Source organism: Rhododendron vialii, chromosome 4a (assembly GCF_030253575.1).
Source record: "Rhododendron vialii isolate Sample 1 chromosome 4a, ASM3025357v1".
NCBI classification, from domain to species: Eukaryota; Viridiplantae; Streptophyta; class Magnoliopsida; order Ericales; family Ericaceae; genus Rhododendron; species Rhododendron vialii.
The window spans coordinates 25,731,992-25,742,167 of NC_080560.1; the positions used below are offsets into that span (position 1 = coordinate 25,731,992).

At 38.9% G+C, this 10,176-nt stretch overlaps 1 long non-coding RNA gene across 1 annotated transcript; it reads left to right on the top strand.

The window, feature by feature from the left end:
• Positions 1–4,286: 4,286 nt before the first annotated feature.
• Positions 4,287–9,709, top strand: LOC131322646 (uncharacterized). The gene is made up of 3 exons (XR_009198910.1): positions 4,287–4,485; positions 6,445–6,545; positions 9,525–9,709. It is a non-coding gene; the product is annotated as an uncharacterized LOC131322646 (long non-coding RNA).
• The last annotated feature ends 467 nt before the right edge of the window (positions 9,710–10,176 follow it).

Consider the following 10,176-nt stretch of genomic DNA (forward strand, 5'->3'; position numbering starts at 1 on the left):
AGGTTGGGTGTGTTACGCTACCATTGGAAGTAGAAAAGATCAAGAGAAACGTGGAATTCCATGTAATGGACATACCAGCCACCTTCAATCTTTTGTTAGGAAGGCCATGGCTACATGACACTGGAGTAGTGCCTTCCACTTTACATCAAAAGATTAAGTTCACAGCAGACAAAAGAATCATGACCATCTTGGGAGATTCATCTATCCGAACTCATTCCGATACACCTGTGCAAAAAGTAGGGACCAAAGCAGAGGAAACCTTTCTTACTGGGTTCAGTCTTGAAGAAGCAACTGCTATGCAAGCTTTGATGGCTGAAAGAAATTGTAGAGACCCGTAAGTAAGTTCTTTAAATTTAAATGTTAATATCCATCTAAGTTGTTCAAATGTAAATGGTAATGTGGTAGTGACTTGGGGTCATTGTGCAATAACTAATTTCTTATGGGATTTGAAATGGTGCCTTATTTAGTAAAAGGGGGCGAAGTGTAATACTCTATTTAAACTTGTACATAAATCAAGGGAAATGATATTGGCACTCTAAAAATTGATGTAGGCACTCCAAAAACAAAAGAAAATAGCTTTGGAATTACATTGATTTTGGAGTGTCTGCATCAATTTTTGGAGTGCCAATATCATTTCCCTTAATCAACTTCTGGGTCAGGAGACCCATTTTCCCCATTTTTTTGTTTTTTTCCTTCTCACGTACAACCCACATCTCTCTCTCATTGTAACGCTCCTAATTTTGGGAACGTTAAAAGGACAATTTCATTGAAAATTTAATGGAGTCTGGCTCAATATTACAGCATAATTCTCGATAGAGTACTTTTATTCAACAAAAGGAGGGGTAAACTAGGGTTCCTATCTACTGCTCCGCCTCTTCTTCCATTCTGGCCAGCTTCTCGGCTCCAAAAGCGTCCAAGGTGTAGAGTTCACCCTGTTCGTTTATAAGAGCTGACACATTATACCAGTGTCGCTACCAATATAATATGTCAGGGTCACCAAAGGTAACACCGTGAGCTACAAAAGCTCAATAGAGTAACCCATACCCACTAACCCTTAACTTACGAGCAAATAATCATAAATTCAATGCTTTGCACATAGTTCATACATATTCGACAAAATAGTTAACAATGACACATCCGCATTCACTATTCAACTAACGTTAGTGTCCATAATTTTCTTAGTTTTTCCTACGCGACTCCTCATAGACCGTGTCATCATTTTTCCACATTTCATTAACCTTATCATTATTTCCAAAATCCGTTTAACACACCCAACCTTGGTTCCACCGTTCTGGGTTCCCGAGTATCCTCACAATGGTTCCGCCGCACTGGGTTCCCATTGGCACACTTTGCATTGGCTCCTCTCCGCGGATAACCAAGCCACACACCCAATCTCAGTTCCGCCGTTCCGGGTTTCCAAGTATCCTCATAATGGTTCCGCCGCACCGGATTCCCATTGGCACACAAAACACACACCACACAATGGGCTACCATGTCCGGCTACATTGCAGTTTCCAAAATATTTCACCTTTTCAAAACACGCCTTTTCATCAAACCACACCCTAGGTGTCATGTTTCTACTTTCTCGATTTTCGTGTCTCATTTTCATGCATAGACTCCGTGGTAGGACTTTTCACAAACATAAATCATTCATTGTAATCTTGAAACTAAACTAGCAAGATCATCCAACTCTATATTAGTAATCATGCTCGTAACCATCCTAAAGATCAACATACAAATACTTCTATCAACGATAAAGTCTTATCTTTTGAAAACCATTTTTTCTTCCTTTATGGGAAATTCAAAACAACACATGTTTATTAGAGTAAAAATAGCTTATTCAACATGCTCATATTTCCATTATTAAGATACACTTGTTGACTACCATTCATGGTGATAATAAACGATAGATAACCTTATCTACTTGAAAACTAAATAATAGATAACCTTATCTACTTAAGGAAAACTATGAGGATATTGATATTTTGAATCAAGAACATTCTACCTTCTAACGTACGATTCTATGCTATACGTAGAGTTATTGGACTAGGGGTTCTACGTTATACTTAGAGATAGCGTATATGGGACTCTACCTTTCTTCTTGGCGGTAGTTGATGACTACGGAAAGTAAGTTGGTGTTTGGGTGGAGTAACTTCTTACGGTGAGCTTCCGGGAGCTTCGAAACAGAAGGGTTTCTCTCGAAACTAGTTTGTGATTAAAACTACTCTACTTTATGGATCGAAAAGGTGGTTTGGGGATGAGTTTCTTGAAGAACACAAGAAGAGCTTCAAGAACAAGGAAAACTAAGTAATAACAAGTAAGAACACAAGCTTTCTTAGAGAGAGAAGTTGGAGGATGAAGGTATGGGTTGAAATGGCAAGTGAGGGGTCCTATTTATAGCAAAATTCTTGGCTCCTCCTCTCTCCTCTTGGCCGGCCATATCTCTCTCTCTCTCTCTCTCCCATGGATTTGCTCCATTGTGTTGTCAAATCTCACCTTTAATCATGCCCATGCCTTGTCAATCTATCCTAGGTGTAAGGCTAAGTAATCATGGAGATTTCCAAGGGTTTAAATGCAATCCTAGGTAATTATAACCTAGGTTGGTAAGCCTTGCAAGGAAGAACAAAATGATGGCTAGGCTAATGTGTAGTCTTCCCATGTGTAGTCAATCCTAGGCTAGGTTGTAGTCAATTTCTAGGATGATTAAAGGCTAGGTAGTGTGCTTGAAATAGTCTAGGAATGGGTTGGCATGGCCATAAATAGACTTAAGGCTATAAGGTAGCTTGTTGGAGTGACCAAACACATGCACACACCTCACCCTTTCTCTTCCTCTCTCTCGGCCTCTCTTTCCTCTCCCTCCCTCTCGGCCCCTCTCCTCTCTCTCTCTCTCTCTCTCTCTCCCTCTCCCTAGTACAATGTATATATATATATATATCTATATATATATATATATATATATATCTATCTATCTATCTATCTATCTAGAGAAAATCTAGGAAAGTAAGGAAAGTAAGCCTTGGAGGGTAATTATTAGGTTTAGGGCTATTAGTCTTAGGTTGGCATGCATGACAAGGCTAAGTTTGCTTCTTTTGGAAGCAAAATGATAGCTTCTTTTGGTATGACTTGTCTTGTCAAATATATATACACTTTGGTAAGTCTAGTCTCCATTATCCAAGGGATAAAAATTTCCCTAACAAATATTATCCAATGGTTAAAGAGAAAATGATGATAGATGTGACTAGATATGGTTAGGTCCAAGTAGGCTTATAAGGCTAAGGTAGGTCATGATTAAAGGTTAAGCTTCCAAAGGTAATCATATGGACCAATGGTTAATAGTTTCCTAGAAAGTAAGTCTATGGTCAAGTAGTCATGATTAAAGTAGGTTATGAGTGCTACTTTTGGTAGTATGACGATTACTATCTTTGTCTAATGGTTCTTAAATGCTAAGGAAAGGTAACTAAGTCAATTGGTACTTAGGTTGGCCTAACTAATGGTTCGAAACAAAACATTTTACCCAAAAGGATAAGAATTACCCTAACAATTATCGTTCAATGGGTAAAGAGAAAAGATACCCTTGGAAGATGTAATAATGAGGAATGAAGTCAAAAATTGACTAGTGAAGAAAGTGCAATGATTTCCTAGTCTAGGGTTACATGCATGGCAAGGCTAAGGTTGCTTCTTTTAGAAGCAAAATGATGGCTTCCTTTGGTATGACTTGTCTTGTCAAGTCAATACATTCATTGGCAATTTCTAATGTCTATTGTCCAAGGGATAAAAATTTTCCTAACAATTATTGACCAATGGGTAAAGAGGTAATGATGATGGGTATGGCCTTGAAATGACTAGTCATGGGTATAATGATTACCTCTAAAGGTCTAAGGGTTCAATTAGGGTTTGGAGGGGTTCATAAGGCTCAAAGATGGTCAAAAAGGTCCATCTAGGGTTAGGAGATTGTAACTAGGTGAAGTGGTAATTCGGTTTCTCTAACTAATCGGTTGGAAACTAATTTTACTTGCCATGTAGGATTTCTAGCCAAAAAATGTAATTTAAAGATTTTATTTGACTCGTTAGGAAAATATACAAGTGCTTTTATAAGCATACTTGTCTTTAGATAATTACTAAATTGTTCGGTGCGAAAAGATAAAATTTTATAAGTCTCAAATCTAATTATGACGTATTATTAGAAATTAAAAAGGAATTTTAAAAGCAAATCCAAGTAATTAAAATAAAATTCAAACATTTAACGAAATTTTTATTTACCGAAAATCAGGGTCGTTACACTCATGCTTGGCTCTCACCATCTCACTCATGGGTCTATTCAAAGAGATCAAATTCCTTGAAAATGCAAGCATATTACATCGTGTCCAAGTGGGCTTGGCTTGTAGATCGCGTGGGGTAGGTCGGAGGAGGTACTCTTGGCTGATTTCAAGCTTGGAGAGTTAGGGTTTTGCTTGGATCTTTGGGGTTTTGTTCAAAACCCTCGAGGTAGGGATTTCTCCTACTTCAATACTTGTTTATGTGTTGATTTGGGTGTACAAATTGTTTGTTGATAGTTGTTTCTTCCTTTGTCGAAAATCTGTCCCAAAAAAAATCTGTGGAAGTCGCTGTCCGAATAGCCTATGTATCGATACCCATGTTGAGGGTATCGATACCTATGCTGTCTAGAATGAAACGGTACAGGTATTGATACCTTGCTCCCCTGCTTGCTGGACTGAAATCTTGGCCTTAGATAGGTATTTTCCTGACTTTCTTCTATTCACCTCGTGCGCTTTGGGACCACTTCTAATCACCGTGTAAACATTGTATGAAATTAAAGAGGGGTGTTTTACGTCTATCTTTGAGTTGAGGACTGTTATTGAATGATGAAAGGTTGTGGTGTTAAAGTTATGTGTGACTAGAAAAAAACTCGCTATGTCTCAATAGTGATGTCGTGGTTAATGAAGTGATGAATGAATTGATGGAGGAAGTGTTTAGTGATGAGATTCTTGTATGTGTAGTAAAATGAATGGTTCCTTGGGATAGGACTCTCTTAATTATATTCATGGGGATTGAGCTTTTAAAAGTATTTAAGCTAAAATGACTAATGAACTTAATGGGAAATTAGAATGGTTAAAGGAAAATGGTTGTCTAGGAATTTAGAAGTATGAGCATAAGTAGTGTAAGGAATACTTATTGAGGAAATGAGGAGTGTATGGTGTAGGAGTTGTTTTTCGCTGAACTTGGAGTTGTATACCATTGGTCTGGAAAGATTAGGATTGGAATGGAAAATGAACAAAAGAGATTGGATAGATAATACAGTTGAAGATGGTTTGAGACTTGAAATTCTGACATGGGTGTGCAAGTTTCTTGATGACGAAACTACTAATGCATTTTTATTGGACTGTTTTGATGACTTTACTTGAGATTGAATATTCGGGCACCTTTGGTATTGAGGCATGAAGATCTGATATTTTCATATTACGATAAGTATAGTGTGGAAATGGGAACAAGTGGATAAAATGGAGTTTTCTTAACATTAGATAATTTCTTGTAATTATATGAGATTGAACTGTGAGTAATGAAACGGTAGCAAGAAAGCCACGGATTCACCGTTAGGTGAGATGCTGAAAATGGGGCGCATGGGGTCCCTAATACCCAGAATTGAAATCGTAATATGAGATAATGAAAAAGGGAAATTCTAGTTAATGCATGAGCCATGTAGCATGAGATGTTTTTGTTCCAAGTTGTAAGATCTTGCTCACCGTGAAGTTCCTTGTTGATTTTTTTTTTGGGATCCTAATCGCCCGGAATGTCTCTAGGACCACCATTTGGTGTGTCGCTAGGAAATTCATAAGATATATGAAGAATTAAAGGGGAACGTGACAAATGTGATATGGAAGTGGATACTTTGGAATTAGAAAGAATAGCGTACGCGGGATGGAGTTCAAAGGCATGTTTGATATATTAATTAATTTGTTTTGATTTCATAGTTATAAGCCTTGTTCATAGAGTTCCTATTAGTGTGCGGTTAATGCACCCTCTGGTATGCTAGAGTTATGGAGTGCATTTACATTTCGACTACTTGTGGCTATCCTTGTGGTGTTCTACTCGTTGCTTTTACGATAAATGTTGAGACTATATGTTTTGGGGACATAAGGTATATTTGGTACGGTGAGGTGTAATGAATTGAGGAGGGTTTACTCTGGTGTTGGCACATCGGACTTACATTGGAAACTCAATGATTGCAAATCTATAAAGAATAACTTAAGATGAGAAATAGTTGATGTGTGTGTGTTGGTGTGTATGTGAAAGAGAACTTTGAGTAGTTTAAAGTGAGGATAGTGCTGCATTTTCCAGTTGCATTAAAAAAAAAATTGTTTCTTTGGTACCTGTCATCTCATATGCATGTAAAGTTACTTGGAGATTTTTCTATTGGGCTTGTGTAGCTCAACCCTTTCATTTTAGGTATCAATCAAGGTGTATAGCATAGAGTGCCAGGGTGCATCGCGCGGATGTCGTTGAAGCTTTAGGTTAAAAAGAGTATCTTTACCATCTTATCTAATTATGTTTTGTAAAAACCCGGTATTTCTAATAAATAATAATAATCATCAAAACAAAAATATTATTTTTCCTCATTAGTTTATTTAATGCAAAAAAATTATTTATGTCGTCACGCCAATTTTATTTCTATAATCGATTGTGAGCGCACGTATCCAATATGTAATTTTCCTAATGTGTGCATGAGTTGCACTGGATATTTTTTCCCAACCCAAACCAATACCCCACCATCACCTCACCTCCTTTTCCCCTTATTCAGCCGAACCCCACTCCCCACCATACCTCGTATCCCATCCAACAACTTCAACACTCCTCCCCACCCCATTATAATACTCCAATATTTTCCCCCATTATTATATCACCACTCCCACACACTACCCCCCTTATTATAATCCAATCCCCTTTCCCTTCTTGATTTTTTCTGTTTTCCCAGCCTTCCTCCCATTTCAGCAAAGACAGAGAGAAGGCAACCTCCATCACCACCATTTTTCATCACCTCGCCAACTGTGTCCTCACCATTGCCGAGCCCACCACCGAGAACATCACCACAACCGGCCACCATCACCATCTCCATCTCCATCTCCATCTCCAACCGTACATCACCAGCAAACCAATACTCCACCATCACCTCACCTCCTTCTCCCCTTATTCAGCCGAACCCCACTCCCCACCATACCTCTTATCCCATCCAACAACTTCAACACTCTTCCCCACCCCATTATAATACTCCAATATTCTCCCCCATTATTATATCACCACTCCAATACACTACCCCCCCCCCCCCCTCCCCCCCCCCCTCCCCCTCCCCCTCCCCCGCTTTTATTATAATCCAATCCCCTTTCCCTTTTTTTATTTTTTTTGTTTTCCCAGCCTTCCTCCCATTTTGGCAGAGAGAGAGAGAGAAGGCAACCTCCATCACCACCACTTCTCATCACCTCACCAACTAGGTCCTCACCATTGCCGAGCCCACCACCGAGAACGCCACCACAACCAGCCACCATCACCATCTCCATCTCCATCTCCAGCCGTACATCACCAGCGGAAACTCATTCTCCTCCTCTCCGTGGTAACTGGACGCCACCCATGCTCACCACCACCTTCGGAGCACCCCGGGCCACCACCACCACCACCAGGCGAGCTCCACGCCACTCCGATTGCCACCAAAATCTTTCCGAAACTCGTTTCGCCGGATGAGAGGTAGTCCGAACTCACCTCCCTAAATATATATTATGTTCCGTATTGATTGTTTCGTGTTTCAGTATAATAATAATCAAACCCGACGTCGCGGGTCGAGCTCGGCCGAGATCCTCTATTTTTCGGAATCGAAATAGTAGCTCTGGAAAACTTAGGGGGCGACTATTCGCAGCACCGTATTTCTCCCTTAGCCCACTACATTTCGGTAAATAGTTGTTGAAAATCATACATAACATTCCGGTAAATAGCTATTGAAAACAATATTATATTTCGGTGACTACATGTCGAAAATATGTTCAACTTTCGGTAAACAACTGCTGAACATATATTTTCGGTAAATGGCTGTTGAAAAAAATATTATATTTCGGTAATTGTATGCTGAAAATGTATCTCAATTTCGGTAACTAACTGTCGAGTATAATTGGAAATTTTTAACGGACTAAGGGAGAAGATACAGGGCTGCGAATAGTCGCCCCCAAAACTTATTAGTTGAAAAATTAGTTATAATAATTATAGTTTAGCCCCTCGTGATTTAAGAGTTTATAAATCTAACTCTTGAGTAGTAAAAGTTAATGCTAAGTCCTGAGGTGATTAAGAGTAAATCGTAGGCTTTAGTTTCGAAAAATAAAAGAGAAAATAAAAGGAATAACTTAATTTGTTTTAATCGCATGATTAGTGTTATCGCACGATTAAATAGTTTTAGCATGTTGGTATGTTTAGTTGAATTATTGAATCACATGATTAAATTTAACGTATGATAAATTATTCGCATGTTTAGCCTTATCGCATGATTTGTTATTATCGTGAATTTAATTGTTGTTATAGCCCATGAGCATGTTTCAAAAAATGTTGAACTGTGTGAAATGCTGTTGTACTGGTAGATTCGGCAAATAGGTTCCTGGGTTGGTTGCGATGTGCGGACTTATCATCTTAGACGTTGGAAGTAGGTTTAATGGAAAATGGATAGTGTGAGAGGCTGTGATTGTGATTGTGATTCCGGACAAGGAATCCGGGGATTGAATTGTTGGTGAATGATTGGTAGTGATTTGTTGAAAGTGTTGATTTACGAAACCCTAGGTACGGCATGGTGGTGATCGGCTCTCGGATGTTGGGACGGAACATAAGGGCGGCATTGTGCTTGTGTCACAACCCGGGCTAGACGGCGCTTGAGCGTTGCCGATGTAGTTTTATCCGAATTTATGATCGCGGATGGGATACCGGGTATATAACTTAGGTATCTTTCATCCGGATCTGGAAAAGGGAAGTCGGACCACACCAGTGTCTTGTGCCAGAGGTTATGGGTAGGAACAGATCTGTGGATAAGATCCGATATCTCACATAGGTTGAAGGATAGTAATGAAAGAAAAGTTGATTGTTCTCTTTTTATGTTATTTTTAATGCATGTCAATTATATTGCTATTGCTTGTAAGTTATGGGTTCAGGTGGGTTTTGGCTATTGAGCGTCATCGCTCACGGTACTATGTTGCCCTGGTAACTCGAACGCTAGGTACTGAAGATGGAGCAGAAGGGTCGTACGAAAAAGTGAAGAGACGTTGACCGATGAAGTATTTGTCAAACCCTGAATGTTGTACCCTTAGTTGCTCTGTATTGTAAATTAAGTATTTTGATAATGTACGACAAAGTATTTTTATATAGTACAGTTGTAATTGATATGTCGTATTGTGATTTGAATTGGTGAGACTTTTGAAATTTAATCCCTCGAAAAAGAAAACTATTCTCGAAAATCTTTTTTTAATGTTTAAATAATGTCTCCGAAATTCGGGGCGTTACAGTTTTTGAAATAAAATTGTAACTTAAATGTCATATCTTTGGTCTTTGACAAATGTAGCGCTACTTAATATTATCTCTCTCCTGACTAATATGTAATTTATGAAACGTAAACATGTGGATACCCATTTGAAAGGATGTTTGTCCATGAGACGATGTTGGCATGAAGTTCATGAGTATGTGGGACGGATGAGACAATTCTTTTTATATATGGAAAAGCAATTATTTTTATGTTTTAAAAATCGAGGGCTTGACAGAAATTTCTAGGTTTGCACCCCCGCCATATGAATGATGAAGCAGAACTACTTCCCTGGATTGGGATTAGGCAAAAGATCACAAGGCATCCCACAAATGATTGATCCCCCGCACAATCAATACACCTTTGGTCTTGGCTACACCCCGACGGAGGCTGAAATAGAGGAGAAGAGAAAAGAAAGCATGGAAAATGCTAAGGCAAAGGGAAACGTAGTCACGGAAAAGGCGTTTGTGGTCCCAAAGATGCTCAATGGTTAGTTTGTAAGAGAAGGTGAGGACTTTTCATTTTGTGGTTTTCAGAAATAGGAGGATGAAGCTACCAAGCAAAGGCATCTTGGGATGCAAATCTTCTTCGATCAAGAATGGACTGACAGTGACATGGAATAAGAACCAACGAACTCA